Source organism: Vespula vulgaris, chromosome 11 (assembly GCF_905475345.1).
Source record: "Vespula vulgaris chromosome 11, iyVesVulg1.1, whole genome shotgun sequence".
In the NCBI taxonomy this organism is placed as follows: Eukaryota; Metazoa; Arthropoda; class Insecta; order Hymenoptera; family Vespidae; genus Vespula; species Vespula vulgaris.
Genome location: NC_066596.1, coordinates 2806957 through 2834450, shown reverse-complemented (window position 1 = coordinate 2834450; position 27494 = coordinate 2806957). Strand labels below are relative to the sequence as shown.

The following is a 27494-nucleotide window of genomic DNA, read 5'->3' as shown; positions in this document are numbered from 1 at the left end:
CGTAATCGTTATTAATAATCTTATGTTCCTTTTATATATTTATATAAGAAAGAGAGTCGAGAGAGAGAAAGAGATCGAGATTTCTTTTCTTTTTTTTTTTTTAAGCATACGACTTATTTCGAATCATCGGTATTATTCATTTTTTCTCCCTATTTTTTCCCTATTTTTCTGACACGAACAATAACGTGAACGTCTACACGCGCGCGTGTCGATGCGAGAAAAACGAGGATTAAATTCGATGAATTTTTATGGAGAGGGTATGGGGAGGGGAATGGATGACCATCGTTAAACGTAGTAGGTACTACTGTACTGCGTCTGCACTGGAATTCGTATTTTCTCGTTAAAACGATTTCTCTTTACGTCGTAGATGGCATGGGGCAAGAAATTCCGTAAAAAAGAAAAACAAGAATGAATAAATAAATAAATAAAATCTAAGAAAAAACGTGAAAATATATATATATATATATATACGCATACATATATATATACATATATATATATATATATATATATATATATATATAAAATTTCACCATGCAGCGAACTCTCATCAGGACGAAAATTAAAAAAGGGGAAAATTTTTCTCGTGATTTTAAAGCGAACACTCAAACGATCTCTTACCATATATTTTTTATTATTTTATATAAACCCACGAAAAGAGACAAAAAAGAAAAAAATAAATATCGAGAAAGAGATGGACTAATAAACGTGTATTCAACATTATATTCGAATGTTTTTGATGAAGTTATTTCGAAATAAATTCTTATTCGAATGTATATGCGTATGTTCGTGTATTTTTCAATCGAGTAAAAATTTTCGACAGTTTTCAACAAATTAAGTAGCAGGAAAGAATAGTAGCAGAGGAAATATTTTTTCTATTTTACATTCGTACGTGTACATATGTATAATAATTTAATTTAATTACTAGATACTTTAAATATTTTCAATAAAAAGAAGAAAATACTGTAATTTATTTATATATAAAGTATCAATAAAATAAATAAAAAAGGAGAAAAATTCCGATTTATTATTTATTGTCCAAACTAATAACTAAAAATAATTGAAATGTAATGAGACACCGGGTATATTGTAAATAGCCGGTAATTAAGTCTACTCGTTCAGAAAGTTTCGTTAATCGTCTTCGTGCGGATCAATTCGAAAATGGGAAAAAGTTCCGGGCAGAAAATCGGTCGTAATCTTTTCTCTTCATCTCCTCATTTTTCTCCTTCTTTTCTTTTTTTAATCTTTTTTCTCTCTCTTTCTTCTATCTCTTTTTCTTTTTCTTTCTTTTTCTTTTTTTCCTCGTCGTAGTCGTCCTCGTCCTCGTCCTCGTCCTCGTCCTCGTACTCGTCCTCGTCGTCGTTCCCGTTCGAATGGAAAAATATCGACGTGAAACTTTTACACGTTGGCTGATCTCCTACCTAATTGAATTTCTTCGAAGGAAAGAAACGGTGTTAGTCGATACTTATGCTCGACTCTATCTCGATAGAAACTTCGTTACTGACCAAAAGATAAAGAGAAAGAAGAGATAGGTACTGTATAAATACACACACACACACACACACACATGTATATATATATATATTCTTTAACTAACTTTTACGTGATCATTGGAATTATATATTTATATTAATACTTGAAAAACTATATTTTTATATATTCTTATTATATATTTCATATATTTTATATATATTGAAAATTAATCTTATAATAAATATACATACATATATGTATATTTAGAATTAAGATATTGTAATAAAATAATGTATATAATAAGACTATATATAAAATTATAATATAACTATAATATATATCTGTATACTGTATATATTTAGTCAGAATAAATCATAAGAAATGATTCAAGTTAACAATTAAATACTTTAGGGAGTATTTACAATGAAAGATTGATTAAATGTACAATTTTAATTGTCAGCAGAGGAGTTTATTAAAGATTTATTTTTTCATTATTCTTTTTCTTTTGTTAAATAAAAAAGAAATATTAACTTTCATGAATCGTGCGACATTCTCTTTCTTTCTCTTTCTTTCTCTCTCTTTCTCTATTACCCTATATATTTATGTGTGTGAGGGTGGAGAAAAAAAGGACGGATTATATCTATTGTATTCTCTAGAGAGAGATAGAGATGGAGAGGGATAGAGAGGGAAAGAATTATATCCCTCACAGCTGATCCACTATATTAAAGGCTAAAGAAATATGATTTATATTGTGTATTGTGGCTAGATAACAAAAGAAAGGTATATTGATAAGATAATATATTGTATCATATATAACAGTTCGAATATCAAAGTTACTTACATTCTTAATTTATTTATTTATTCTCTCTTTTCTTTTAATAACATCAATTCAGAATTTAATAATTTTTTCAGATGTATTTTCTTTTTATCTTCATTATATAGTTTAATAAAATTAACTTTATTAACATCCATATATATTTTTATGAAAATAAAAATAATTAATAAGTAATATGTTTCATTAAATTTTTTTTTCTTAATTTCGTAATTGTTATCATGATATTATGATAGATTAGTAAAGATTAATAAATATTATACCAATAAATATACATGTGTATTTATATACACATATATTTATATATATATATATATATATATATATATATATATATATATAATGAATTTTATTAATTTTTTTTATTTGCTTGTTATATATGATACTTATATCGATTGAGTTAATACGATGATACGAATTAATAATAATTAAGTGAAACAAAATTTTGAAAATATACATAACATATATATACATATATATATATGTATTTATGTACATGTACATATGTGTTTGTATAGAAAGGTATTTCCTATTGTAGGTATAGAATAATTGGAACAAAGGCGTTCAAAGTCTCTCGCAATTCTGCATTTATCGGTGTATATCATCTTCTACGCTCACGGATGAATAAAAACGCGATTCTCTCGATATTCGTCGAGCTTTCAAGCAATAATAGAAGCTTGCGATACCTTTGAAATCTATGGGTTTGAGAATTCCAAAGTAAGTCTGTGATTTCCATAAAACTAAATTCAAACTTTTAGTTTTATGTTTCGATCTTTCTTTCTCCTTTTCTCATTTTTTGGTTTTCTTTCCATCATTTTTTCTTTTCTTTTTTTTTTAATTAATCAATTCACTTACCACTTACATTGATTCGAATATTTGTAAAAATTTAAGAGACGAGTTAATTTTTGATAAAACAAATAGAAAAGAAAAAAAGAAAATTGCAGAATAATTATTGAACTCAAATTTTGAATATACAAATTCGACGTGAGAATATATAAATTTTATTAAGGTTTAAAAAAGAAAAATAATAATAATAATAATAATAATAATAATAATAATAATAATAATAATAATAATAATAATAATAAATCAAGAAAATAATTTAAATATGTATATTTTCACTTAAAATATGTTAGTTGATATACATATGTAGATATTTATAATTTGACCATTAACTCGGGCTTAGAATTTTCTATAGAGAATAGGTACCTACCAAATTTGAACATACATTAGCGAACGAGTTCCAAAAGTAACTTTTCGAGAAATCCCCCATAGGATTTAACAAACTCAAAATACATACTATCGTACGATATGTAACGACTTTCGACCAACCGATTATATACATACATACATACATACACACACACATATATATAGATACATTTAATATGTATATATAATATATATATGTATATGTATTCAAGTAAAGATTCACGCTTGCCACACATTAACTTTCAAAAGAGGGACTAACCTTCGCTTGCCAAAACTTCTTCTTCTCTACCTTCGATACGATCGCTTTTCTAACCCTTCCAACCAACCTTCTCCCTCCTCTTCACCGTATTCTATTCAAACAAAGGATTTGCCAAAGCTTGTATACATACAGTGTGCCCTATTTAAGATTGAATAGCTAGTGTAAATATTTCCTTTCGATCAAATAGCATTCAAAAATGTTATAGAATAAAATATTTGTTTTGTTTATAAATAAATATATATATATGTATATGTATGTATATATATAGAGAGATTTTAGAAGATAAATTAAAAACAATTATTATTACATTATTTAGTTATTTTTACATTATTTTATTACTTTGTTCTTAGATTTATTTAATCATAATTATAATTTAATCATAATTTATAATTCTTTTCTTGAAATTTCATAACTGAGTTATCAATTATTATTATTTACTTGTTTTACTTTTTTATTAAATTATAGAGTTGTTTGTTAATATAATATTTTTATCGTGTAATATTTATTTACAATATTCAATCAAATAGAATTAAAAATTCGATAGAAAAATAGAAACTAGATAACATTTATTTATATTACATCAATCGATCAAATTCTAAGTTAATATATAAATAAAAAGAACTCTACAAAAAGAGAGAAAAATAAGCAATGAATTAAATAATCTATTGTAAGTGAACGAACACATACATAAATAAATGCACGGATGAGACTTACGATGAATTCTAATCGAATGCTCAATTCTCTTTCGACGAACCTAATCTCCTCAAATCCCTAACGTCGATACTCGTGAATGAATTAAGCGACAAGAACAGAACTGATGAGGAATGAATGAATAGATGAGGGAGAAAGAGACAAATAGAGATAGATACATAGAGAAAGAGAGAGAGAAAGAGAGAGAGAGAGATGACAAGGATGGATGAGTGGAACTATTCGTGTATTTGACGTTTCGAGTTTCTGTCGAGATTCGAAGATCTTTGTCGTGATTTTATCAGGGTCGATAAATAGACAAACTCCTTTCACGTTGATGTAATCCATCATAAAACCGTACAAGAACTATTCAAAGTGTTTTAAAGAACATACAGTATCGATAACAAAATGAAAAGGTAATATTGGGTAAAAATATAAATTTAAATTATTTAGTTATTCATCCAGTTAATTACTAATAATGAAATAAATTTTGTTCTAAATAAAAATATGTTCTATAACAAAATAAAGTAATAAAATAATGTTATATTTTAATCTGATAAAATATATATTTTTATGAAATAATATTTACTTTATTGTATACGAGATAAAAGAGAAAGATAGAGAAGGAGAAAGAGTATAAATGAATACCTAGATATTTAAAAGTATAATTAAATAAAATAATGCATTTATAGAATTCAATATAATGTAAAAATAATAATAATAGTAACAATAATATTATAAACTGAAGCAATAGTAATAATAATAATTATAATAATTATTATTATTATTTATAATTATAATAATTACAATTATTATTTTACTTTCATTTCGATTAAATTATCTTAATTTGAAAGACCGTCTTATTCAAACAGTACTAGAGTTGTATTGAGATAGATACATTCAGATAAAGTCAAGAATCTCTGGAACTATCGCTGAATTTCAAATGGTCGTTAGCTTCCCTCTTATTTACGGATAGAAAAGATAAAAGATGTGGAAAAAGATGCAAATCCGAGAAAAGGACGATGCAATATGCCTCGAGAATCCTGAGAACGCGAATACGACGACGAAGACGACGACGACGACAACGACGACGACGATGACGACGACGACGACAACGAAAACTTATAAACTTGGAAAAAGTTTATAAGCCCTCTGGGAGATTATTACTCTCTCTTTCTCTCGCACACACACTCTTTCTCTCTCTTTCTCTCTCTCTCTCTATATATATATATCTTTCTCTTGTCGACAGTGTCCATCGTGATTTCAACGGAACAGATTCTTCTATTGATTTAAACGACTTTTTTAAATAGGGTTATTCCTTTTCTCGATTCGCGTTATTAAATTTTTTTTATAACATTCTCCTTTTATTTTTTTTAAACGCGTCAACATTAGAAAACGATATTCGACTTATTCTACGTGATTTCAATGTATATGAAGTATATAATGATCATCGTCGTATTATATTCTCTCCGTTTAGGATTAATGATATAAGAAAATAAATAGAAATAAATCATGTATAGAAACAATATAATATTAGAATAATGTATCAGACAAAAAATGATACAAATAAAATATAAAGAAATAAATAAATATCTGAATGAATGAATGAATGAATGAATGAATGAACGAATGAAAAAAATTAAAAAATATGAAAATAAAATAATCCTATTATGAAAATTAGAATCGAATTATCTCAGTTGAATTATTAAGAATCGGTACACTCGAATGTCGGCTGATTATCGAACGATTTTCGACTTACGTGGCTTTCTATTCGAGCACGTTCGAAGTCACGAAGGAAGAGGAGAGAGCTTCCACCCGATTTGCCGCGTTTACATCGTGCACTTTGGCTTTGCATCTTGGCAACGAATCGGTCTACCTCAGCGAATATCCGTATCGGGAACGCGTTCTGGTTTCGATCTAAAAGAAATTCGCGCGAAGTTGAACTATCTTTAAGCTTATCTCTTCGCCTTCAACACCCATACCTCGGAGCATCGAAGAAATTTCTATTTTCCTTTTTTCTTTCTTTCTTTCTTTCTTTCTTTCTTCTCCTTCTCCCTTTCGTTTTTTTTTCTTCTGATTCCCTCCTTCCCACCCACCGGTAATTCGACTCGGTATTTCACTGTATAGAGAATAACCTTCGCCCCCTCCCACCACCACATCGTCGTCGTCGTTGACGACGACGACAACGACGACGACGACGACGACGACGACGACGTAGACGCGACGTTGATGTCGACGGGAAATTGCAATCACGTTCTTCAATTCCGCTTTCTCTCGGGACGAGCTCTCGAACGACGAAGTTCCTTTAAAAATACACGATGTATCCTACGAAATTCGTCCTGGTACATATATAGGTGTATCACTCGCGTTAAAAGTGAATTGTATGTACGTCTTTCTTTATAAATTCCTTTCTCTTTAACTATTTATAATCCATTAGTTTTACGTTACTCTCAGTTGAGTTATTTATTCGTACCATTATTATTATTATTATTATTTTCTTTTTTTTTATTGAAATTATTTTAAAAGATTATTTTACAAAATAATCGAGAAATTCAAGGAATGAATGAATGAATGAATGAATGAATTGAATGAACACGATGAGCTTAACGAATTCCTTAAGGAATTTAAATTAGTTAAAATTATTTATTTATTTATTTATTTTTTTAAGTTCTTTTTAATTTCTTCCCTCCAAATCGATATTTTTTAGAAATAGATTTTATATTCATAATATACGTTAATTGCGGTATAGTATAATACAGTTTATTTTTGGAATACATTAGTAGTATGAATTAACTGAACGAATTAATTGTGTAAATTAAATTTTAATGAATGAAATGAATCGAATGATTTTAATGAATCGAATCGAATGAATTTAACGAAACGAATCGAATGAACGGAATGAATAAATTTTATGAACGAGAAGAATGAATACCGTAAAGCCGAAATAGTACGCCCAAAAAATGTATTCAATTCATCCCTTTATTCGATCGATCCAACAATTAACTAATTAATTATTTAATTTCATGAATAAGATGAATGAATAGACATGTGTATGTTGATGATATTCGTTTGGAATTTATCGACGTATGAATTAAAGGAATTCATCGAATTGACGAATTTCATGAATTTAACGAATTAATACTATCTGGATACATATGAAACTCATTGAAATTCATCGATGAATGAATTTAATGAATTTATTGAGATATTTCGCGAATTAGACGAATGAATAGACATGTCAATCTTAGTTAACATCTATTGAAATGCATCAGTTGAAGAACCGAATAATTTTCATGAATTAGCCCAGTAAATAATATGTGAACGCAAATGAAATTCATCGAAATTTATTAATTAATGAACTGAACGAATTACCAGAAAGTATACATTAACCAACTTAATGAATCTAAATAAAAAAAAGAATTGATCAAATTCATGGATGAATTTTATACAATGAATGAAACAATTATAATAAATAAATACACATTGTGAAAATAAAAATGAATTAAATAATTGAGGATTTCGATGAATGGAATAAAACTGATTAACGAATTGAACGAACACGATGATTTTAATGAATTCGTTAATGAATTTCACGAGTGAGACGAATTAAAGGGAACGCTTACGAGTTATATGAAAAATTATCAACGATTTTCTAAAAACAAAAAGAAAAAAGAAAAAAAAAACGAAAAAAAAGAAGAGTTAAAAACGCGAGTTAAGAACGCGTTAACCACCTACGTTGTACTCGACGCGTCCGTATTAAGTGTTAGAGTTCAATGACCACCTTCCCCCCCTCCACCCTCAGTTTCTTATCAATTTGTATACGCAAATTGTCACGACGGAAGTTACGATTCTCTTCGGTGTTTCCTTTCTTTTCTTTTATTTTTTTCGACAAAAATCAAAAAAGCTTTCGTTTCTCGATATCACAACGATCTAACGATCTAATACATCCATCCTCCTTTCCTAATCTCATTATTTATTTGTCTTTAATTTTTCTTTTTCTTTTATTTTTTGTTTCCTATATCTTTATTTTACCTTTCCTTATCTTCTTATAATACGGAAGTCCCAAGATGAAATTCTTCAATTTCTTCAATTTTCTTTTTTTCCTTTCCCTTTCACATACCAAACTAATTTTTCTTCTTAATCGCTGATATTCGGGAACCGTCGTATAGAAATTAAACTTATATCTTCTATCTTCGAAATCTCAATCTTGAAATATAACTTTCGATCACAACAGAATGTATTCACACGCGAAACTATTCACTGTCTGTCAACGACGACAACGAATCCAAAATCCTCGAATTTATCGTAACTAAACGCGAACTTATTAAACACGAAGATCCTTTTCTTCAATACGACGATCCAAAATAGAAATATATGTACGTACGTATACACATACACATATATACATATACAGATAAAAAAAATATATATATCCAAACCGACAAAGAAAGAAAAAAAGAAAGAAATCCAACAAATTTCACACAAACTCACACAATAAAATAGAGATCGATCGATCGATCTATAGATCTTCACGTAATTAGTTTCTGATCGATTCGAACTAAGAGTTAAGAGAGATTAGACATGTGTGTCTATATGTATACCGTGTGTGTATGTGTGTGTGTGTGTGTGTGTGTGTGTGTGTGTGTGTGTGTGTGTGTGTGTGTGTGTGTGTGGTTGTGAGAAAGGATAAGAGGAGAGAGAGAGAGAGAGAGAGAGAGAGAGAGAGAGAAAGAGAGAGAGAGAGAGAGAGAAAGAGATAGAGAGAGAAAGAGAGAGAGAGAGATGGAAATAGAGGCAGCAGGTGTCTCGTCGTTCGAGAAAGGATCGCGAAAATGGAACTTGCGCGTGGTCAGTACGGCGTCACGGAGCGCACTGAGCGAATATCCATCCACCAACCAACAGCCCCACCCGCTACAAGGAAACTCGACGCCCGGCGTCGCGTAGGATTCATCCCCATCGGTTGCCCGGAGCAACGCCGTCGCGACGCAAGCGTCCCAGACGCAACGACGCTGACCTGGACGAGAAAGACAAAGACAAAGACAAAGACAAAGATAAGGTTAAAGACAAAGACGAAGAACTTGACGAGAAGAAAAGGAGAAAGATTTTTGACAATATCGAAAATCGATTTTTTTTCATCGATCGACTTAAAGAAATTACCCATTAAATGATATCCAATCGGTTTATTGTTTTTCAAAGAAGAAAAGAAAGAAAAGAAGAATGATGTTCTTTTCTTGATATGTTACTTTCTTTTCTTTCTTCCTTTTCTTTCTTTTCTTTCTTTTCTTTTTTCTTTCTTCTTTTTTTTTTTGATGTTATTTAATAAGAAAAAAATTAATTTTTAATTTCGACGATTTCTTGAGGACGAGGGCGGCGTTTTTTTTTATTTTGAAGAATATACAGAATCGATTTTTTTAGCGATTCTGACGAAATTTTGAATTATATAATGGAATGTATTGGTTTTGAAAATTTTTATAATCTTCTTTTGGATTATTTTTTGACAGGAATATACTCTTTTGGAATATTTTTATCAGGTTCTTTGATGATTTTTAAAAATTGATATCGAGAAACGATTTTTTTCTTCGATTAATCCAAAATTTTGAAACAAAGAGATTTTATTATTTCTGAAAACTTTTCTGTTTTTTTTTTTTCCTTTTAAACGAGAGAGAAGAGAAAATTATTCAGAATATTTTATGTATATATACATACGTATGTATTGAAGTTAATATCGCGTATATGACTCTAATCGATTACTCGAAATTTTTGAATATTCAGACGAAAAGAAAATGTATAGTTTTTGTGTCTATTTTCTTTTTTCTAATTTTTTTCCGTTTATTTTTAGGACAATTTAATTCCAAAGAATTTCCTTATGTGTTTGTTGTATGTGTATGTGTGTAAATATATATATATATACCATGTGTCGAATTTAATATCACGAATCTAATCTAATACGATTCCTTAAAATTTTCGTTGCAGAAAGAAAAAAAATTTTTTTCTTTTCGAATATAAAAAAATATGATCAAAATGTGATCATCGATAATAAATATAAAACAATGTATAATATTTATTCAAATAATTTCTCGATCATCCATCAACCTATATAAAATCTTTACTAATCTCTACAATTTCAACATGATAACGTGATCGTCATTGGATTTCGTATGATAACATCGTGTGAGTTGTCAATAGGATAATAATACGAGACACGATCATGTTAATCTCGAGGATTGATATATTCCTGGGACGTATCGATCTTTCATATTTCCAAACGAATTCGTTCGAATTCGTTCGTACGAGATAATCGATTTAATTATACGCTTTGCCGAGTCCACTCTTCGAGATGAAATAATTATAATAATAATAACAATGTTATCATATCTATTCAATTTTGATCATACGTAATAACAATCATTCAAAAAATGTTATCGTTAGGAAAAAAGAAATAATCTCTATTTTTCTTTTTTGCAACTGTTATTATGTAAATATGGAAACACAGTCATACGCATACACATATGGACGCACACATTGTTTAAATTAATTATTTGTAGTATTTGAGTATTTATGAAATTTAATTTAGAAAAAGAAAAAGAAAATAAAATAAATAAAATAGGAGGAAAGAAAAAATTATTACATTTTTAAATAATGCAAAACAATTTGCATAAACATTTATGAATTTTTATGAATTTTTATTAACGATTAAGAACATATGTATTTTAGGAAACACATTTGTGCATTTAACAATTTACAATCGATGCTCTTTCAATTAATATTTCTAATCATTCTTCTTTTTACTAAATTAAATTTAAATATGATATGATATGCATAGCACGACATACATATATGTATATAAATAAAAAGAGAGAGAGAGAGAAAAAGAATTTCTAACGAAATAGAAAAAAATATTCTATCTCAAAAAATTCTAACTAAAAAAAAAGAAGAAGAAAAGAAAAAGAGACTGTATGCGCAAGAAATTAAACAAAGATCAATTTCTCATTAAATCACCGCTGAAATTTTCATTTAATCCGAGGTAACATAAATGTTTGATATTTCGTAGAAACTTACGTTAACTCGATCTAATAGTAAGTAAGTACACAACGAATAGATAGATAAAGATACACACACACAGAAGGAGAGAGAGAGAGAAAGAGAGAGAGAGAGAGAGAAAGAGACGATCAGTGTCGGTTTTAAAAGCAGAGTTAAGTTACATACCACTGATTACCGATAGTTAGAGATGAGAAAGAGAGATAGACAGACAGATAAACAGACAGAGACAGACAGACAGAGCCAGACAGACAGACAGGGAGAGAGAAAGAGAAAGAGAAAAGGAAGGAGAGACTTGTTCGCAACTCTGTTTGCTTTGTGAAGCCTTAGTTTGCAAGTGACGTAGACCACCGACGTCTTCGGTTGGACAGATGGTTTCTAAGTAAAAAGCAACCGCAACGTGCGCGCCCTATTTACCGTCTACGTCTTTCTGCGGTCTTCGCTCGTGACTACTCGATTTCTATTTCATGAAAGTGGATTGATATTCACCCTCACCACCTCCTTTCCTGCGGCCCGTTTTTCTTACAGTACAAATATTGTTTCGTTCTGTTTCTCTCTTTTTCTTTCTCTCTCTCTCTTTTTCTCTCTCTGTCTCTCTTTCTGTCTATCTCTGTCCATATCTCTTTCTTTTTCTTTCACAAACACAAATAGCTTAATAAAAATTAATCATTCATAGTATTTAAGCATTCAATTAAAATTTGAAGCTAAATTAAAAACAAAAAAAAAAGAAGAAGATGTGATCGGTGTTATTAGATGATATTAATTGAAATAATATCATTTTAATTTGTTAAACGTATAAATTTGTTCGAGTGTATTTGATCTTGTAGAATGTTAATAAAAGATTTTGCGTGTTAATGCTAATAAAAATTTATAAATATTTATGTAAATTAAATATATATATATCGTATATTGTAAACAATATTTTATACTTAATAAAAAATTAATTAATAGAATTATGTGTTATGTTAGGATGAGTTACGTAGATTATATATTATGCAAAAATTTATGAATGAAAAAGGAAATTGGTTGGTTAGAAAAAATTAATTGAAAATTGTAGTATTGTTAAATTAAAAAATATAGATACGATATATCCCTTTCGAAATATTTATAATTAAAATTTTCTTTTAATTAACAAATTTATAAATCTTTGTAGGAATATAAAGTTTCTCGAGAAAACAGAGCGTAACGAAGTACTTTCAAAAGCAAAATCACCTTCGAGAGTTTTACTTTAAAAATGAAGATCTTCCAATAATAATTAATTGCTTTTGTATCCTTCTTCTTCTCTCTCTCTCTCTCTCTCTCTCTCTCTCTCTCTCTATCATCTATCTATCTATTTATCTATATCCCTCTATTTTCTTTACTAGGATTTTTTAACGCTCTTCTATCTCTTTTTCCCTCTCGTTTTGAATTTTCTAATCACGACAATGTCGATCAAAAAAATTGAACAAATAATAAACTTGAAATACATTCCAAATTAATTATAATTAATTTCTATAAATAAGTTTTCTAAATACACACGCATGCACACACACACATATATATAAACTAACGTTGAATTGAAATTTACAAATTTAATGAATTCTTAAAATTTATTTCAACGAAAGGAAAAACAATCTCAGGAAATATCTATTAAATTTAAACGTTAAAAAGATATTAAATTCTCATAAAAAAAAATTTACCATGCAGTGGTTACTCAATAATAATTCATCCGTAAAGAAAACGAAAGGTAAACTATTTCTTCACTTTATTTTCTTCGTCGTTCAATAAAGTTCGTTTCTGAAATTTAACAAAATCATAAATAAAATAACGCAATCGTATTTGAATAAAAAAGGATAAACAAAAAAATATCAAGAGTACAAAAATAAAATAAATGAAAAAGACACAAAAACAATAACAAAAACATGAAGCGATAAAAATCAATGTGTAAAAAATATACGCATGCCTATAGATATATATACACGTGTATATATATATATATATATACATATATATATACATATGTATGGAACGATTAGAGAGAATTACAAGAGTAGAGAAGAGAAGTCTGGTTATACCGTTGGATTATAAAAAAAGTTAACTCATCTGACGATTTGTTCTCGGCGATTCTCACATTGATGGCTTCGATCGAATGAATTCTCGTCGACACGTGAGAAAGAGGGAAAGAGAGAAAAAAGAGAGATAAAGAGAGAGAAAGAAAAAGAGAAAGAAAAAAAGAGAGAGAAAAAGAGAGAAAGAAACAGAGAGAGAGAGAGAGAGAGAGAGAGAGAGAGAGGATAGAGAGTGAGAGAAAGACAGGTAGAGGGAGAGACTACCGAGGATATACATACATGTTTACAATGAGAGGAACAGAGAGAAAGAGAGAAAGAGAAGGGTGGGAGAGAGGGTTGGGAGAAGGAGAGAGAGAGAGAGAGAGAGAGAGAGAGAGAGAGAATTGGATAGTGGCGGCAAAATTCAATCAAAGGCGTTCAAGAGCAACGACGACAGGCTGCAATGATCGATGTACCGATTCGAACGGATTCAATAGGAAGGGTCCACGCTATTGCGATATATAATACTACAATATAGTATATATATATGTGTGTGTGTGTTGTGTGTGTATATATGTATATACTGTTATACATGGTGAGCCAACAGAACTATCGAAAAAATAAAATTCCTTTAACTAATTTGATACTGTAGGATCGAATTTTGATATTTGAGTTAATTGACCTATTGTATTTATTTATTATGTTACATGTGAATATGCATGTATGTATATATGTATATTTGGAATTTTATATGTATGTATCATCATGTATATGTTTAGTGTTATACATGGTCGACTGATAGAAATCATTGAAAAAATAAAATCTCTTTAGCTAATTTGATAATGTTGAATTAGATCATGATTTTTGAGATGATTGAGCATTGTCTTTATTAAATTTCTTTATTATAATACGAGTGCGAATTTTTATATTTTTCTTTTTTTCTGGACTTTTAATCTATGCTGCATTTAATTTTATAATTAATGTTTTCTTTATTGATACGATGTCAACGGAAATGTAAAACTGATGGTAGATATCTAATAAAATAATTTGTACTGTTAAGAGATTGTATGATACTATCCTTTTTTTTTTTAATGAATTACTGTAATTATTTTCAAATTTTCATTACAATTACAATTATATTTAAAAAACATCTTTATGCATCATTAGTAATAACTTCATATTTCATAATAACATTGTAATATATCTAATGAAAGTATTTTTATTTATTAGTAATAAAATATGAATAGTCGAAAATATCGAAAAACGAGATCCCACGTTATTGATCAACCATAATAAAAAAAAAAAAATCGATAAAAGAAATAAAAAAGAAAGGAAGAATGATAACAATAAAAAATAATAAATAAATAAAATAATATTTTCTTAATTTCATGAATGGAATAAAGATGATATTAGATTCACTGTATATTAGACATACACACACATACACGTGCATACATATATATATATATATATACATGTATCTACATATTTTTTCATACATAATATAATGTGTATGTGTGTGTATGTTTATATATATATATATATATATATATATATATATAAACACACACAAAATATGCCGACGATAGGCGATGGCCTCGCATCCAAGTCGGAGAGTCGATAATCGAGCTGTGTGACCGGTTATGCATTTGCAACGCGTACGATCTGTAGCCTCGTTCTGTCGTCGATACACTTCGGTTGATATCGTATCCGCTTGTGGTTTCGATACGATCCGTCACCGAGATTATATCTCTCGATGCTCTTATGCAACCCCCTGATCTTTAAGGGGGATGAAAACCACGGAATTACTCCTGCAACGGATATATTACGTTCAAGTGTGAAATCATTACACGTGTTCATTATCCAACAATAAGAGAGTTCAAAAAGAAAAGAAAATTAATAATAATAAATACAATCTTATTCGTGAATTTTGATTTAAATAAAATGTAGTGTATATTATGTCGGATTAGATATACGTGTGTAGCGTGTACATTAATCTAAATTAGTAAAATGATACGTTAATTTTATATAATTAATCGTAATTATTGTATTAATACGTTTTATTAAATTTCATTTAATTATTTCACTTATTGAAATAAATTCTTTTCTTTCCCTAGTTACGCGTATTTATGTATTATTATGTATTATGTATTAGTCCAAATTAAAAAAATAATATATTTTATCATATAACTAATTTTTTATTTCTTTATTTAAATTATAATTTTTTCTGTTCACATACTCTATACGTAAACTATTTTTTCAACGTGTTGTTAAACGACACATTACATATTTGATTTGATATTTAAGAAACAAATGGAATATATTGAATATAAAGAATACATTGACGTAGTTAAATCAGGAAAATTGAAAGAACAGGAATACAAGTAAACAAATAAATAAAAAAAAATTACATATGGTGTAATCATAAAGGAAGGAATGAAAATGAGACATGAAAAAAAAAGAAAAAAGAAAAATAATAAAAAGAATTCATTGTATGGTAACATGGCTCGTAAAATAGTTTATCTAAGAAACCTTTAGGAAAAGAGAGTTTGTGAGTTTCCGAGAACGATATAAGATCGATCGATTTGGACCAGCAAAGATGCTGACTTTCGTGTTCGACTGCAAGAGCACGACCGACGAAAACTTAACGAATCCCGAAGCTTTCAGAAAATATCGTTAGGAGTACAAACGAGATAACAAATCGTGAAACGTCTAGAAACGTCGAGAAAATATCGAAAGTACGTTATCGAGAATCGCTTATCTTTCTCGACGAAAAGATCGACGAAAAATCGATATATCTTTAATAAAGGAAACTTTCGTCTAACTTGATCGAATATAATTGCTATGTTACAATTGTTAAAAATAGGTGATGATGATCGATTTTATTCTCTAATTTCGAAAATAAATAAAACGTAACTAAAATCAAAAAATTTAAGAGAGAGAGAGAGAGAGAGAGAGAGAGACAGATAGAGAAAGAGGAATAAAAAAATTGAAGACAAAAATACAAAGAAAGAAATATTACTAATATTTCTAATATCACTTTTATGTTCATTAAAGAAAGAAAAGAAAAGAGATATAATATTTATTATTATATAAATAAATATTATACATATATATTAAGACGGATAATATTATTATTATTATTAATATTAATATATAACTTTAATATAGATAGTTATGCGAGTGTCGTGTCAACGTATCTGTCGAAAACGAGGAGTACACTTTCGAAAAGTGCTTTCAGCTTTGGAATATCTTATAAATGGAAGCTCACGTTTTCTCTTCTTATACTCACCCTATCACCATCTTTTCCCTCCCTCTTTCTCTCCCTTTCTCTCTTTCTCTGACTCACACTCTCTACCCTTTATTACCCTCTCTTTCCTTACGTTTCGTTTCACGTACAAAGCCGAAGAACGATGATCACCATTGTCATATAATGTACTATATAGAAGGGAAATATAGGAGACCAAGAATAAGGAATATGTGGTGTCGTGTATGCGTATATATGAATATGCATGCGTTATATACGCATCAACACGAACTTGAAATGATTTCATATATGTATATATATGTAGTTAGGTAGATACGTTGATGTTAATATAATTAATCTCTACGTTATCATATATTCAAGTAAATATGAGAAATGTTAAATAAATAAAATAATGAATACACCTATAGATTAAAATTTAATTAAAAATGAACAGTAATGCATTTGTTTGAAAATTGCACACGTTATATAATTATCATTCATTTATATTATTACTTTGTGTGTCAGACACTTATTAAGAATGTTATCATCGCAATTATCAATAATTATTTATTTTAATTGTCAATATTATATTATTATTGTTATTATTATTACTATTACGTCAAGTGTCTCCCTCCTTGACTTATCTGTTGGAAATTACCTACTTCATTTTCCGAACGACTAGAATGGAGCTACCATTAAACCATCGAGTTTTGAACTTCCACTTATTACGAGAGCGTGCCAAAATTTTCGAGCCGCGTGTTTCACTGAAAACTTTGAGAGAGGCTAGCGCAAAACCGGCGTTAGGAAATTCGCAATCTCTCTCTCTCTCTCTCTCTTTTCTCTCTGTCTCTCTCTGCCTCTCTTTGTCTCTCTCTCTCATGCTCTTTCACGTTAAACCGAACACAACAAGAACGTAGGTTATGTGCAAGCGATCCAGCGGCCGCCATTTTGGCTTTTCCCGTTCGAGAATATAATCGATGTTTAACGAACAAAACACATTCGCTTTTTTTCTTTTATTCTGGACAGAAGATAGAATATATATAACATAGGAACAGAGCCAGATGCAAATTACCCGTAATTAGGCCATCGTAAGTGGCAATAATCTACTTACGACGAGAGTAGAAATCTCCTTTCGTACCATAGTCTAATTTTCGATCATTATAATCGACGTTATTATACTTAGGTATTTTAATTTATGTAAGCATTTCGATCCAATATTATACGTTATTGAAAAGATCTATTATAAATAAAATAATTAATCTAATAATTTTATATATGTACGAAAGTTATTATTAATCTAACATACTTGTGTATTATATATCGACGTTAAAATTTAAATCTATTCTAATAAGTCTATATATATACAACATGAAACAAATGAAATAAGATAAGTACATATGTATAAAACGATATATAAGACTTAACCTATAAGAAAAAAAAAGTAAGAGGAAAAAGTAATAAAAAGATAACAGACTAAAACTAAAGTTAGATAAAATACGACGTGTCGTTGAAGAGATTCGTTCGACAGCTTTAAAAATATACCGACTGAGTTCAAAGGTAACACCGATATTGAGTTCTCTACAACTTTCAAGGTTAAGGTGGAAAACTTTCCTCGTAACTTTGAACGAAACTCTAGAACATCGAAAAGAATAGAATCATTCTAAACCTCTAATCATATTTTTCTTTTTCTCGTAACATCTTTCCTTCTATCATCGTGTGGTATATTTCAATTATTACACTACTTTAAATAAATTATTAATGAAAAGAAATATACTATTGATACGTCTATGCGCCATATTAGCAATATGGCAGGATTAATTATCGAAGTGCTATCTACTGACTAATAATGGAACTATATACAGTATATTAATTGAGTGGAATCGTCGTTCAAATATTTCACAATTAACTAATTAAATGTAAATATTAATTTTATTTGAATCTAATTTGTTTATTATACAATTAATAGGTAATATAATTATGTTATAAATATGTAACATATAAATAAATAATTTTTATTTATAATCCATAGGAAGTCTAATTCATTTCTCCAATGTTTTATTCTATAATTATTTTGTAAATACATAACGATAAGTAAATAATATGAAATATAAGCAAATAATAATTTTTACAATGAAAAGATATTCTACTAATTTTCTATTAAACAAATTCAAATAAAATTTTAATTGTAAAAATTAAAAATAAAATTTAATTGAAAAGATATTCTACTAATTTTCTATTAAACAAGTTCAAATAAAGTTTTAAAACATTCCAATGTAATTTCGACAGAAATATTATACCTCAAAGTAATTACGGAGCAAAAATGAATCAACTTTTCTAAAAAGAGCGAAGAAGAGGAAAAGAGAGAGAGAGAGAGAGAGCTTTTAGCGGCAACGATTTTAGAGAGTCAAAGAGAATCCTAAGAGAGTTATCTGAGATATACAAACATCACAAGAGATTTTGAAATTCGCCATGTTCGTTTGTCGTAAAATTGTAAAAGCAACATATCGTTTTGACTGTTTTTTACGATGTCATTTTGCTTCTAACCCGTTCCTTCCTTCTGCCCTTCTCTTTTTCTATCTCTATTTCTTTCTCTCACTCTCTTATTATTCAATGTTTTTCTTCTGTGAGAATTGACAACGTAAAAGGAAAAAAAAGAAAATAAGGAAAAAAACAAGTTTCGAGATACTTTCTCATTAGTACTGTAACATGACGAATTCTCTGATTTTCCTTTACCTTTGATATTTCTCACGATTCTTTTTTTGTTTTGTTTTCTTTCTACATAGAATTTTTAATTAATGAAATGTATTGAAATAATAAATGTTGTCTTGTTAATTATCAACGGTTGTATATGTGTATCTATTTATATATTTTATAATGAAAATGGAAATTTTATAATAACAACCATTATCAACAACAAATACTATTATAAAACTAAAATACGAAATTTCATTATAAACATTCATTATAAAAATGTAAGAATAATATAATAAATATTATTAACAAAAAACGTTATCACAGACAGCATTGGTCAAAGAAATTTGATCATCTAAAATACATTCGTTCATTACTCATAAATAAAAATTGAATGTAAAATTGATATATATCATTAAAATAAAAATTAAAATAAAGAAATCGTAAAAGCAAAAATACAATAATAAGAAATAGACATATTAATAATGACAAATACACATACACACACGTACATTATCACATAAAAAAAAATTAAAAAAAACTAATAAAAAATAAAAAAGATCGTCGATATTGACGACGATATAAACCGATTCACGTGTGTATTAACAAACGGAATGCTTGCCGAGATTTAATTACTAGAAGTAGCATTAATTAATTAAGCACAGCACAGCACATTGTCGACTCTATGTCGCACATCGCGCTGTAATAATGAAAACGAGAATTCGTGGCTTCGCCCAATAAACGCGTCAACGTTTAATATGGACGCTTGGATAATGATACTCTAATCACGTATACGATTACAAACGATCCGCAAGAGCGTTTGTAATTCGAACGACTAAATTTTTGCAGAAAGGATTTCGTAAATCGTCGATTAAATAAAATAAAGAAAATATCAAGTGTTCAACCTTCTCCCATTACGTATCGATTTGACCAATAATTGGTTTGGTCGTACATTTTCAATATCAATAAAAAAAAGAAAAAAAGAAAGATAAAGAATATCAATGTCTTTTATTCTGATATAAAATATTCAAAAGCCTTTTTAAATTAAATTACTTATTAAATCAATACATTTAAATTAAAACATTCATTTAGATATAAAACGGTAAAAGTTTTCAATACAAAATACAATCGTATGTGTTACTTATTTAAATATAAAATAACTAAACATTTTCCATAAAACATATTTGTATTATTATAATATATATATAATCTATTTAAAAAAAATCCATAACCATAAATTTCTATCTATCAATACAAAACTTATTGATTCCTATCTATTTCCCATCAAACTTAATTCCTATCTTCAATATTGCAATGATACATAAATCTATTTTGTTGAGTCGTTTGTTTTAGAGCAAAAAAATAAAAAAAAGAGACAGAGAAAGAAAGAGAGAAAGAATAAAAAATTAAAACTATAAATAATCATGATCTTTTAATGAAAGAAAGAGAGGAAGGAGTAGAAATAGGGGAAATAGGAGTAGGAGTAGGAGTAATAGTAACAGAAAGAGGAGGAAGAAGAGAAAGAGACATACAAGAAAAAGAAAAGGAAATAGAAATAGGTTAAAACAAACACGGTACAGCTCGTTCATCCTCGAATCCGTGTTCCATGAGTTTAGTAGGGCCAAGGGACCGATCGGCCCTCGGCATCGTTCGCCGAGGAGTACTTTCATCGTCCACGATACCCCAACGACCGTTTATTCTACATACCCCCGACCTCATCCCTCGCAATAGTATTTCTATTCTCGTATTTGATACGCATGGGAGCATGCGTGAGTTTGTATCAGATACCTTCATATGACATCTTTCTTTCGTCGCAAATTAATGGGACCAAAAAAAAAATTGCAAGTAACAAAAAAACGAAAAAAAATATCGAACGAAAAAAAGAAAGAAACGAATAAAAGAAAAAGGAGAGGGAAAAAATAATCATTAATAATATTGTATAAAAGTTCTACTTCGTGCGAGGACTGTAATTTCTCGAAAAACTCTCGTTATTTTTGTCCAGTGACAAATGTGATATTTTGTAAAATTGTTATTTACGATCCAACGAGAAGTTTATGATACTAGAAAGTATAAGGGGAAATATAACTTATAAAGCAGGGCTACGAGGCTTTAAACGAGTGAATGAGAGAGGGAGAAGGTCGATGTACGACCTATGTGAAATACGAAGCGGAAGATATATATATATATATATATATATATATATATATATATAGGGAGAGAGAGAGAGACAGAGAAGGAAATTTTGAAGTTGGTTACACTAGAAATGCATTGATTGAGTGATTTGCCGTTGTGATTTGTAATCTGTGATCTGCGTTCCGTGTTCTGTGTTCCGGAAAACCGTGTTTCGTGTTCTGCGTTCAGTATTCAGTGAATATACTAGTATATATACGTAAATATATGTATGTATGTATATATGTATATGTATATATGTATATAAAATTTTTATAAATTAACTATTAAAAGTATATATATATATATACGTACTAAATTACTAAAATTTTCTAATCACCTATTAAAATTAATTTATGTGTGAAAATATTAATAAAATATAAATTTATAATTTCATATGTTGCATGTAGATTAATATTTATCGGGAATTTATAAAATTAACTATCTTATAAAATTTAATTAATTAATTATATAAAAGTTCATAAAATCTATAATATTTTATTAATATTATATATATATATGTATATATGTATATATGTATATATATATATATATATATATGAAATGATAAATTTATAAAATTGATATATCCATAAATAAATTATTGAAATAACAATATTCTATTTGTTCAAATAGATTTTCCTTTGATTACATGCTAATTAGAATTTCGATCAATCGATGAATGATACACGCAGGATTTATCGTTGAATGAACAAGTTAACAACAGCATTTATAGATGAACAGTTATATTCGTTATATCGAATTCAGATTTAAACGTGATTCTATTCTGTTTCAGTGATATATATATATTTGTTTTTGAAATATTTCCTCGTACATGTATATTGAATCCTAGCTTTTCCGAGGATACGATCAATAATCAGAGTGCATAGATTGCATAATAATGATACAGCTATAATCAACAATTCAATCCATAATTTGCACTAAATATTATTCGAAAAATCCGAAAGAAATAACGTTGTCGAATACATCAAAATATTTTCATAAATAAACAAGAAAGTGCATATATATGAAATTCATAAATACATACATACGATGTACCGATATAAATGGTGAATCAACAGGATTATCTTTATCGCGGATTCATTCTTGTATATGATAAAAAAATATTATAACATGAAATTACGCGTATATGATGACAGAAACTAAACAATTTAAAAAATTTGCAAATCATTTAATTTTTTTTTTATTTTTTTCATTTTTTTAACTGAAATGAAATATTTTCATGCGACATTGATATCATATATATATATATATACACACACACACACACACACACGAATGAATAATACATGAAAATAAGCACATGAAAAGAAAATTCATCATCATGAAATTCGATGAGCTAATTTCAGAGCAAGATAAAAGTCCAGATAGATCAGTGAGAGAAAAAGAGTAGGAGGATTATTATTGTCATCGTCGGTTTGGAGATGTCGACGAAGATGACGTTTGTCTTGACGTAGACATTTTCACGAGTGCGAGAGAGAGGAAAAAGACAGAGGAGTAGGAGAAAGGGAAAGAGGAGGAGAAGGTCTTTTTACTCTCAAGGGAATCCCTGAAAATTTATCCTCTCGCAGTCGTCCAAGTAATATTCTACTTTTCTACCATCTCATTCTACTCATTCTGACATCGGGATTCTACCCGCCTAACGTATCTGCGTTATTTTTTTCTTTTTTTTATTTTCTTGTTGTTTTTAATTCCTTTTTTTTCTTGATTTTATCTATTCTACTTAAAATCAGAAATGTAATGCCTTTTATAATTTTATTCTTTCTTTCTTTCTCTTCACACAAATATTATATATATATATATATATATATATATATATATATATATATAAATTGCATAAAAGACATTAATAAATGTTTCCTTTCGAAACGAAAAAAGTAAAAAGAGAAAGAGAAAAAAAGAAGAAGGAAAACCTTGTTAGACGAAGCAAATTAAAAAAATTTGTTCACTGGCAAAAAATGGCGGGAATGTGAGGGACCATTTTGAATCGTTGATCGGGAAACTAAGTTGAAAGGTTATTTTTCGCTACAGCGGGAGTTCAGAAATGTTTCCAAAAAAAAAGGAAAGAGAGAGAGAGAGAGAGACAAAGAGGAAAACAAAAATGCGAAAAAAATATATGGAAGGAGAGAGGGTGGGGAAAGAAGTTACCATAAAAAAAAAAAATCGAAAAAAAAGTCGTATCGTAAAACGAAACAAAAAACGAGGCACAAGCCGAAAATAAAATCTCGCAGCGATAGGCGAAAACGACGTACGTCGTTCGACCTGGAAATGCAATCTCGCTTTCAGCGAGGCCTTCGCTTTTACGCGAATGTAACTCGAATATCCGAAATGATATTTGGAAATTCACAGTGCTTCGGAGAGAGAGAAAGAGAAAGAGAAAGAAGAGAGGGAGGGGGAAAGAGAGAGAGAGAGAGAGAGAGAGAAAGAGCAAATATACATGTATAAATATACATACGCATGTGTGTGTGTTGTTCGATCGTATTCGTCGATGTTTGTACGATCGTTCGTAAATGTTCTCGACATCAAACTTTTCCTGTTCATCGTGAAAAAACAAAGTCTATTAATCGTTACTGGTACTCTATTTACTATTTACTCTGTCACTCTCTCTCTCTCTCTCTCTCTCTCTCTCTCTCTCTCTCTCTCTCTCTTTCTCTCTCTCTCTCTCTCTATCTTTCTTTATGTACATAAATGTGCATTCGTGCGTACGTGCATAGGTATATGTTTGTTTTATGATTTATGTTATTAACTTTATGCTTTTGCGTATATACACTTTTGGGAGAGCATTTTTTTTCTTTGTATTTATTTTATTGCATTTTGTGTTTCTTTCTATATTTCTTTTTTCTGTTTTCCCAAGGTAAACGTTATGATCAAAGTTTCGGGTTTATTTAAAATCTTTTATTAAAAAGAGATTATTATTACTATGTTGAAATTAATGAAAAAATGCAATATTGGAATTGTTAATATAATATACTAATAAACGATATCTTATTATTGATATTTTATCACTATAAATTCTTTACTTATTGACCGAGCCAATACTATTCTATACTACTTCTTATTAAGAACATTATTATTATTATTTCATTCACGTATAGACAATACTACAAATTCGTTAATGATCGATCGATTCAATACCATACTATGATTTCTCATTAAAGTCATTTTGATCCTATTTCATAGATTTGCATGTAAAATATTTCAAATCCGTTACATATCAATCACAAATCATTAATATTACTAGTTATTTTATTTAAATCCAATATAATTATTCTATTAATTAGACATACGATATTTCTTTAAAAATATCAAGAATGCTTACTTATTAATTAATAAATTCAATAAAAAAGCATACTGACATGTCATGATAATTCATCAGCCTCGAACGTGTACACATACTTTCTCTCTTTCTATATATATATATATATATATATATATATATATATATATATATATACACGTTTCTTTCTACCTCCATCTCTTTCCCATTCGCAAAAATTTTTTTATAACAAAAAGAAAAATTATAGGTGGTGGATGAAAGAGAGAAAGAAAGATAGAAAGAAAGAAAGAAAGAAAGGAAAAAAGAAGAAAAAAGGATCGTAAAACAAGAAAATGACACGTGTCAACGAATAATTCTCACGTATATACTTCATAGGACACCCTATAGATACCCTCGTATGTGCGTGTGTATATATATATATATTCTCTCTATATATGCATACATATATAGATAGAAACATATAGCTTTGGTCCTTTCGACGAATGTTAGTAGTCCGTTCGTCCGTTTAAACTCCATATATCCACCGGGCGCAACAATTCGCGCGTGATACACGCTACTGACCGAACGAAATGTGTATAAACCTCTGTCTGTATTGTATCATGGATATGTATCGTTGTTAGATAGACAGAGAGACGGAGACAGACGGAAAGAGAGAGAGAGAAAGAGAGAGAGAGAGACAGAGAGATGAGAGATATACAAAGTATCTCTGTGTATATATTTATTTGTATATGCATGTGCGTGCATACTGTATGTGCAAGTATATGTATGTATGTGTGTGTGTGTATGTGAAACAACGTGGCTCACACAGAAATCCTCCTGTCAAGCCGGAATTAATCCGCTTTACGGGAAGCGCAAACAACGAGTGCCATCCACGTACCGAGTGTAGACTAGTAAAAGGGGTGGGGGGTGAGAGGTGAGAGGTGAGGCCTTTATAAGGGGTGAGGAGGAGGAGGTTGCAGGAGGTGGGCGACTGTAAACGTTTAAACGTGTCTCGATTAACTCGGACGCCTGCTTTCGTCCTCGCTTCGCGACCTTCGTCGTCGTCGTCCTCGTCTTAAACCTTCTTCGTTCTTTGATTTCACTTTCGTTCTCGATTCCTTGCTTCTTTCTTCTCTTTCTGTATTTTTTTCTTTGTACTTTCTTTTTCTTTTTCATCTGTCATTTTTTTTCTATTTTCTTTTTCTTAATAATCTTCTTTTTCTACTCTCGCCGACTTCGTTTTCCACTCTCGTTTTCTTTTCATATTTTTCCTTTTTTTTTTTGATCCTTTCCTCTTTTTAGTTCTTTTTCTTTTTTATTTATTTATTGCAGTACCTTATACGTATGCATGTATGTAAGCGTGTACGCAAATGTGATGTATAAAAATGTTCGTCGGGATTATTTTTTATTGTGTTAACGATTGTTTCTTTTTTTTTCTCTTATACAGATTAACAAATTAATTTGGAAATGTATTTTTATTGTTGCTAAGATGAATGTTTCATTTACTTATTATTTATATATATATATATATATATATATATATATATATATTGTTTGGTAATTCTATTATACATTTATAAAACTTTATTGAACATTCTATCAAAAATTCTATTTAAAATAGCGTGAAAAAAAGAGAAAGAAATCGTTTATTTCTGCTTTCGTAATCGTTTACATACATTTGTATTTACACTGTATAATCTTTCAATTATTTATAGTTATACTGCATAATGTATACTATATGAAATAGCATTTTTATACTATAGGTAACAGAGTTTGGCTTATGGGACATTGTAAATTTTATTGTTCGTACCGTTATCAAATCGTTTATAAATCGTTTACAAGATGCGAGAGAACGTTTAAACGAAATACAAAAGTTCATGCCTCTTGTGTGATAAATTTCAATGATTCGTACACACACACACACACATAATACACACACAAATGTATATACAAATGTACATGCACTTTCTTTCTTTCTTTCTTTCTTTCTTTCTCTCTCTCTCTCTCTCTCTCTCTCTCTCTCTCTCTCTCGCTCTCGCTCTTTTTCTTTCTTTGTCTTTCTCTATTTCTCCGTTTATTTTTAACCCTTTTTTTGTAAATTTAATTTTTTTTACTCTTTTTTATTTCCTTTTTTATGCGTCCATTCTCACACAAAACCGAAACTTTTCGTTCTGACCGAGAACGATCGTTTTATATTTATTTCGTGGTCAGGCAACTCGTAGCGTTTTCTAAAATTCCGAGCTTTCGAGATAGACGAGCAGAGCGATAATTCATCAGTCTCTCTCTTTCTCTTTCTCTATTTTTCTCTTTCTTTCTCTTTTTATCATACAAACACACGTACAGAAAAGAGCGCGCGCGCATGAATGACGAACGCACGCACGCAAGTACGCACACATTTTTCTATTCGCGAGAACTTTTCTACAGTGGAAAGAAAAATTGTGAATGGTAGAAGGAAGAAATAAAAAATCGAAAAAAAGATGAAAAGAAATATATACGTATATACATATATACCTTTCAGTGGCAAGGCTTTAGTAAAAAACAATAATAACGATTGGTGGAATTATTTTCGGTCCTATGTATTG

General features: G+C 29.0%; 1 protein-coding gene across 4 annotated transcripts in view; it reads right to left on the bottom strand.

The window, feature by feature from the left end:
- Nucleotides 1-27494, bottom strand: part of LOC127067776 (uncharacterized) — a 152343-nt gene that overhangs the window by 87071 nt on the left and 37778 nt on the right. Inside the window, exons 1-2 of one of the 4 annotated variants that reach the window (XM_051003105.1) lie at nucleotides 8955-9635; nucleotides 8496-8807 (exon numbers count right to left, since the gene is read on the bottom strand). The exons of 2 other annotated variants lie outside the window; for them this stretch is intronic. The gene's annotated coding sequence lies outside the window, so the exon portion shown is untranslated. Of the gene's footprint in view, nucleotides 1-8495; nucleotides 9636-27494 lie in introns of those variants that run through there. One more of the 4 variants, XM_051003107.1, reaches the window with a different exon arrangement.